General features: G+C 37.0%; 1 protein-coding gene across 1 annotated transcript in view; it reads left to right on the top strand.

Moving 5' to 3' along the window:
* The first annotated feature begins 1,248 nt into the window (after nucleotides 1–1,248).
* LOC119791547 (P2Y purinoceptor 14-like) overlaps nucleotides 1,249–8,233 on the top strand; it is a 13,323-nt gene continuing 6,338 nt past the window's right edge. Inside the window, exon 1 of the mRNA XM_038297700.1 lies at nucleotides 1,249–1,358. The gene's annotated coding sequence lies outside the window, so the exon portion shown is untranslated. The remainder of the gene's footprint in view (nucleotides 1,359–8,233) is intronic.

The raw sequence follows: 8,233 nt of genomic DNA, 5'->3' as shown, positions 1-8,233 counted from the left end.
CCCAACACGATGAGCTGCTTTCTAAGATCTCTCCTGTTATTAGAACGCATTTAGAGCAACAGGTTAATTTTTCTTGATAAGATATAGTTCCAGCTTAAACACAGTTAATCAAACCGCTTTTGGCGTTTACTTAATCATATTTAGTTACTTTAACAGAACTGTTTGATGTCCTACCCTGCTAACATGAAACGATAATGTCAAAGTAACTAAATATGATTAAGTAAATGCCATAAAAGGTTGTATTATTTTTTCACTGTATCGCTTAAAAAAATGCTTTTTGTAAATACTTCAGTTTATGTTTCACAGAGCCATCTGGAAGAGGATTAGGGCTACTGAAAAAATTAAAAAAGTTAACTGATTTTTAAATATTTCTGTTTAATATGGGAGAAAAGTCAGAATTCTGACTCTAATCTCAGAATTCTGACTTTAATCTCAGAAATTTGGATCTTACTGTAATGTAGATGGGTACCATGAAGGGAGAGATGTGGGAGCACATTTAGCTTCACTGACAAAGATGTGAGTTGTTTGAAAGGGCCAGTAACAGATTGGTGGAAAATGACGGCATAAGGTGACTTTTTACGTGCCAGAGGGGTCCCCGTTATTCTATTTCTTTAATGGACGAGCAGGAGGTGACTAAGACAAGAGAGCTACTGTAGTCTCTAAAACAGACATGGCTAGGGCTTGATGCTAACATGTTTCTTAGCTGTCAGAATTCAGTCAGAATTCTGAGATTACAGTCAGAATTTTGAGAAAAAAAAGATAGAATTCTGAGATTAAAGTCAGATTTCTGAGATTAAAGTTGGAATTTTGAGAAAAAAAGTTAGAATTCTGAGATTAAAGTCAGAATTCTTAGAAAAAAGTCAGAATTCTAAGATTTAAGTCAAAATTCTTAGAAAAATTTCAGAATTCTAAGATTAAAGTCAGAATTCTGACTTTTTTCTCACATTATACTGAAATAAAGTGTAAAAATCAATTAACTTTTATTAATTTTTTCCAGTGGCCCTAATCCTCTTCCATAGAGATCAAACTAGATGAGATCTGTAACGTTTATTTAATTTCTCTTTGGAATTAATAGAGAATATTTTTATCTTTATTTTTATTCTGTATGGTTGGGCTGGGGGGTGGGGGGAGGAGGTGTGTGCAGATCTGCCACTAAAACTGTTTGCAGCGCGATGAGTTGGCAGGGAGGGAGGGCCAAATTAGAAGAGGATGCATCGTCACAGAGAAACAGAGGAGGTTTAACTCCATCGCAGTTCTCATCTGCCGCTCAGGTGACTCACTTTACACCAAAGGGACTGAGACTGAAGGAACAGGTAACATCTGCGTGGTCCTGCGCTGCACAGCTGGCTCTACATCAGGTGAGCGCACCCACGACGCACGGCATCATGCTCTTTACTGAGCGGCAGGCGGGAGATGTCCCATAGTTATCTGTTACTAAAGTGCTTTATTTGCGCGACATCCTGCAATAAAACATCCATCCATTCATTTTGATCACTCATCCATCAGGGTGACGGCTGGGGCTGATGCCTTTAGCAGGAAACATCCTGGATTGGTCTGTCAGGGTGCGAAAATATAACATGAATGCAAATAATGCGACAGTAAAGCTGCAGCATGAAAGATCAGCTGTTAAAAGATGCATGGAATAAATAACGCAACAGGTGAGGATATTCAAAGCAGATCCAGACATAAACCTTGTAGCAAAGTCTAGGAAGGCTGAGCCTAAAATTAAAAGATGACCATAAAGCAGCAGAGATGTCACAGTTCTGAGAATTTGCTGCAAACGCTCCCCTGATCCTGACTGATAAATCTAGTGCGTTTAGGCACGTCCTCAGGCTGATTCTAGAGCGTTTCATTTCTTTTTTCTTTATCGTGAATAATGACTGAAATCCGGTTGGTGACAAAAAAACAAAAACCAAAAACCCCCAAAAACCATAAACAGAACATGGACTAAAATCAAGCGAAATGTCTGATTTAGAACTGATTTAGAATAATGAACTTTATTGATATTTACACTGAGGAATTGCTTTCGGGTCAATGAATCAATGCAATAAACTTGTTTTCCTTAGATAGAAAACTTTTAATCACATTGACTGCATGATCTGGTGAGCTGTAAAGGGCCTTGAGATGACATGTGTTGTGAATTGATGCTATATAAATAAGATGAATTGAATTGATATGTTGAACTATTCCAGCTCTGCTCCGAAAAGTGTTTAGTCTAGCTTAAAAGTAAAGAATCAGTGATATTCTGATGTAATCTAAAACATTTGGTCCTGAAGTTTTCATGAGGAGAGGTCTGTAATTTTCCCAGTTGGCTCTCCCTAATGTTGATTCGTGGGAACATGAACTGGTTTATCAGCCAAATGCAAATCTTTGGTTTTCCTAAATTGATACCAGGACCATAATGAAAATTCCTTGTTCTTCCTGGTTTCCATTGTGTCTTCTTTTTTTTTGTTTTGTTTTTAACACTTCAACCTGCTTTGTTTATGGCAAATTAATCAGATATATGATTGCCACTGAACATTTCACCCTTTCTAGACCCCGGTTTTAAAAGTTCCAACATCTTTTTTTACATTTTGAGTCATGGCTCACTGACATGATTAGCTCAACAAGCCAGAGGGAATAGTGCAGTTTGAATTTTATTTAGTAAGGAGGATTTAAAGGATTTGATAAAAACTCCTTGACCACTAGAGGGTAGAAGATAAGGCCTCAGGAGTATTGGTGTTATCTGGCAATTACCCAAGCATCTAACAGCATATTAAAGCCGGGCTTACACTGTAGGATTTTTTGCCCTTTTCGGGACAGTTTTCCAGTCGTGTGATAATTTTTCTTAGATATTACAAAACTGAAAATCTTCAGAACAGCTCCAAATGACACAAAACTCATATGGGTGAGTAGAACATGATGTAATAACGTAAAATCAAGGGTCCACTTTAAAAAAAAACGGCGTTCCCCTTTAAGACAATGAGTCAGAACCAGTAGACCTGATCAAACAGGCAGAAAAAAAAACAGCTGATGAAGGTTGATGGGGGTCAGATTGTTGTGATTTGGACCGTATAACTGATCATCATGTGGAAACGAGTCAATTAGAAACATTCTGCTCCATCACACAAAACGTATTGGGAAAATGAAATTCCAGAAAGAATGGGAGTTTGTTTTTATATTTTCTGAGCTGCAGTTTGGAAAAATCAAGTAAAGAACGCTAAACCTTTTTTTATTTCCAGCTGTGATTAAACTATTATCATAACCACCTACTTGCGCTCAGATAAAATCAGAAAGGTTGAGATGTCATTTTAGCCTCAATATCTTACTTCCTAATCAAGTGCAAACAGTAAATCCAGCCAATATTAATCACTATGCTGATGATACAATCGTTTATTCAGCAAATCTATCTTTAGGCTGTGAGAGGAGCTGCAGCTCTCTACAGAGAGTTCTCTGACACTTCTGAATCCTCCAACAACAGAATTTTTACCATCCAACAACCCGGTTTCATCCAAAGACTCGATGAGACGTTTTAACTTTAACCAGTATGGGTAATGCAGTCTAATGTTTCAAGGTGGATGTTCATGTATAAAAATGCTAAAAGATGTAACCGACCAGGGGAGCTGTGATAGAAAAATGAGACACAGACACATTTTATTGGTGTTTTCTACATTATCACCAGTTTCCAGTTACATTCAGTCATATGGCTGATGTCTCTGCAGTTTTAAACCCAAGTTTCCGTATTGAGGTTTAATGAAATTCCCTAATTGATCATGTTTAGGCACGAGAACAATTTGGGTCACTTCAGTACAAATACATTGTGGTTTTGGTTTTGGCTGCAAAGTTTCCCGCTGCACAACCACAGATCACCCTGCTTAGCCACCTGATTCTTGTTGCCAGCTATTTCCTTCTTGATCAGGGGGGTTCAAATAATTTTTTTACACTTTAGCTTTATCAAGTTTTAAAAGGGACAGATTCAACTCTATTATTGGACTTTATATCATAGTATGACACAATTTGCTTTTGTGGATCTTGAGAGCCAGATAGGTACCGCAAATAGCCATGGCAAACTGGATTCAACCCTTTGGGTTTGACTTTAGATGGACAGTGAGTGTGGAAAATAGCTTCTTCTTCTGTTTAAAAACATAATCATAATGAACAGCAACCCTTATTTGTCATGAGAATAATTGATCTTTCAAATTAGATTTTTCAAAAATCTTTTTTTTTAAATGATTTTATTTTTACAACAGTTTTTTCATATTTCCATTTTTTAGATTGTTTTTAGTGAATTATATTCTACCTGGAGAGACTCACAAAGAGAAAAGTTGCAATTAGAAAATATTCACCTTATTTATACAGGTACCGTAAATCTTCTAATATAGGACTGGGCCTTTATTTCACTTAGGTGCATCTCGGTTCAGGCCATTATTGGAAGGAGGCCAGAATTAGAGGCAGGCCTCTATTTCTATTTGAGCGAAACAGACTACCAGTGGAATGAATAAAAACAAGATTTTGTGTCTATTTGAACCTATAAAATACTAGGTTCATTTATTGAAAAGTACAGTTACCATAATTGTATACAGAACATTATCAACAAAAACAGGTAATTCAGACATCTTCCAGCAGCTTTCACGCAATTTTTCTGTAAGGCAATACGAAAAAAAAAAAAAAAAACCTACACAGAATGGAATCTTTGCCAAACCGACTTGCGAAACAAAGTTTAAAATAAATGGGACAAAAACTGTTCTGCCATCAGAGCGACATTTTATTTGTTTTAGGCTAAGTGGAAGTAGGCTACAGGTATCATATATCTCAAGGGGAACAGTTGTTCAGAACATTGGAATTTTGAGAAAAAAAGTTAGAATTCTGAGATTAAAGTCAGATTTCTGAGATTAAAGTCAGAATTCTTAGAAAAAAGTCAGAATTCTAAGATTTAAGTCAAAATTCTTAGAAAAAATTTGAAAAAATTTTTTTTTCAGGCCAGTTTTAGTGGCCTCCATTGTTCAGAACAATGGAGGCCACTAAATTCTATCATTTTAACGCTGCTCACCACAAAGGAAATGTAGTGCATTGTAAACTCACTCAAATTGTCTCGTTTAGTGTAAAGTAAAACAAAACAAAAAAAATGTCCAATTCTGTTTAATCCTCTGCAATTTCCTCCGAGACCGGCCATTATTAGAGATCCGGCCGCTAATGGAATACAGTCCAATATTAGAGGATTTACGGTAACACAATCATATTCTTCTAAATATTTCCAACTAAGGAAAACCAGCTGATTGTGTGGACTCATTAACTCTAAGCAATCCCTCACACTGAGCAATGCATGTAGCTACAGTGGAGAGGAAAACTCCCTTTTAACAGGAAGAAACCTCCAGCAGAATCAGGCTCAGTGTGAGCGTGATAAAGAGGCTGGGGCCTCGGCGAAAGGCTTCAGTGCTGTGAATTAACGTACGCTTGGATGAGTCACCTAGAAAAGGATTAGTTTTCCGCTCGGGGCCCGACAGTTGTGGTGGTATAAGCCAGCGGGAGAGTGGGAATGAGAATAGTCTGAGAATGAGGGAGGAAATTAGGTGAGGTGGGTGAAAGTTTGCTTGTGTGTGGGAGAGAGAAGTTGGGCCAGGAGCTAAACGAAGGGGACATTAAAAGATGATTGGCTTCGGAGAAGGGGCGGCCCCCGAGTTGATTGGCTGGAGCTGAACAAAGGACATCGCAGGTCGTTCAGGTGAAGCTGATAAGAATCTTCCAGATTGAATTTACGCTTAAGCTTCATTTCTTTTAAAATTGCTCTAAACAGATTCTCTTCCCTTGAAACCCAATGCAGACGCTCACCCTTAACACATTGATCAATAAAAAATGCGTCTTTGCTCCTCACTCCACAGAATTTCCCGTCCCCAGAGGTGAAGAAAATATGGTCTATAAAAAGCCTTTTGTTAACATTTTTTTAATGAAAAGAATCATTTTCCTAAAACTCAATCGGCAAAACAGAAAAAATTTAAGTATAAAATCTGTCAAATTTTTTAACAGAATATTCTATTTGAAAATATAAAACCTGTAAAAAAATGTTTTTTCTTTTTTAATTTTATTTCAAGAAAAATGATTTGAAATAAATAAAATAGGAAAAATATGTAAAAAGAAATCCGAAAAACTAAATCAGAATAAACAGAAAAGTAAAATAAAAACTCTCAAAAACTTTTGAAAGGTTTTTTTCTTTTTCAAATTTCAATTTACAAAACATGTTTTTAGTTTGCAAAAATAATGGAATAAAATGAACTCCATACATTTTACCCACCAAAATAGACCAAAACTACAGCTGCAGAGGGTAAATGGTTTGAACTTGTTCTGCACTTTTCTTAAGAACTAAAATGCATCCTTTGAGCTTGAACCTCCTGTTTAGGTTGCTTTATTTCCAATAAACTCCCACTCATTACCAATGCTTCACTCTGTGCAAACTATAAACAAAGTGGCTTATTCTGGCTGACCCAAGGCTCGTGTAAATCCTCCTCAGAACCTGGCAGCTCAGATACCAGGAAACAGCCCTGCAGCTTTTTAAAGGACAAAAGCAGAAGATAAAGTTACTCAACATACTTCTCTGGAAATTGAGATCTTGATGTAGGTGTTACACAAGAGCGTGTTTTATTAAGAGTTCTGCTTGATCTATTCAGTGTAAAAACCTGTAAACAGGATTATTGGCTTATTGGGCCTCTGAGTGGATTGCATAAGGGAATATGAACAGGGTGACAACTAGAAAACAGAGTTGAGATAGTTTCAGTTCAGATTATATATGTGGCACCATCTCACAATGAAACTACCCTCCGGCCAGAGATCCCTAAATAAGAAAAAAAAATACCACACTGTATCAGAGATTGTATTTTCTATTTTAGTGTATCACATTTTTTAGATTTTTTTTTCATTGGCAAAGATTATTCCATTTCTTCTTGTTCAAAACAAACATATTTACCTTCTCTATACAATCCATTCTCCAATGACACTTTCAAGCTAAGACCATCCATCTACTTTATGCAGTGACACATAGAATCAGACTCTGAATTCATATCCTGGTCAGAATAAAGCAGCAGCCTGGATCAGCTGTGGGTCAAACGTTTAAATATGGGTGTGGGACACATTTTCCATAAACTCTGAAAGCTTCTGGCTCAGTCTGATGATTAAATGAGCTGTCTCAAAGCTCATTTCTCTATGTTGGCATGGGGATGGACAGTACAGTGGCTGCAGGTGGGTGTGGGTAAAGAGGGGGAATTTGTTGCAGTCAACCATGTTTCTATGAGCTATGTTTAGATGATGGTCGAAAATAACAAATTTATCTCAGAGCCGCTGAGTTTTTTCAATGCGTTCTCTGAATGTTGCAGTAATCCACTGAAATAAACACTGAGTCAAACATCCAGAATCTTCCATAAAAAAACAGCTTTTCACCAATTTTATGTTCACTCTAAGCTCTGTTTACAGAATAAAGTATGCAGCGTTTGGAATGAACACAGAGAAAATGTAAACATGAAATTTGATACACTTCAGTCTAGCTGCAGGGTTTTTAGTTCAACCTCTAGGAGATATCTGAGCTTTCAAGGCCTCTGAGTTGTCTTTACTGGCTTTATTAGAATGATAAGAGAGCGTAGGAGGATGCAAGAAAAAAGAGGCCTTTAATGTGATGATTAAGCACGGATATCTATGAGGTTAATGCTTACATGGAAACCCAGCTGTAGAGACCTTTTTTACAAGCTCCTTATCTTTGTGTTCAGTGGTTTGTGCTAATCTGATCTTATGGGGTTTAAATAAGTTTGAAATATTAAGCTGATGTCAAGTTCAGAAAAAAAGTGTTCATCTCAGCACTGCTTATTATTCAGTATATATAATAATGTAGCGTCTTTTTGTCTATATTTACCTTGTGTAAATGACAGAAGAAGCCTATGATTGTTGTCTTTTCAAACAATAAAGTAAAAAACAAACAATCTTTGGGCAAACAGAAGAGGTCAGGATTTGTACCGAAAATAACTGACAAAGGACCAAAAAAAAACTATTAAAAAAAGGCAGCTGCGCGTCGTCCTCCGTCCTGTTTTCTTTCGTGTGGATGTAGGAGCAGTGGAAGCGGGCCTCGGTGTGTGTTGGATCAGGATCAATCAGGGCAGGAAGTAAAAACTTAGACAAACACGAGCCGAAGACATTGTGTATTTTTGCACGTGCCCCAGAGCAAACAGAGCATGGAGCTCATGAACATAAAAGGAGAAACTCAGAAGGAAGCTGC

Source organism: Cyprinodon tularosa, unplaced genomic scaffold, assembly GCF_016077235.1.
Source record: "Cyprinodon tularosa strain WSP-4 unplaced genomic scaffold, ASM1607723v1 ctg394, whole genome shotgun sequence".
NCBI lineage: Eukaryota > Metazoa > Chordata > Actinopteri > Cyprinodontiformes > Cyprinodontidae > Cyprinodon > Cyprinodon tularosa.
Note: the sequence above shows the minus strand (reverse complement) of the source record. Positions and strands in the feature narration are given on the sequence as shown.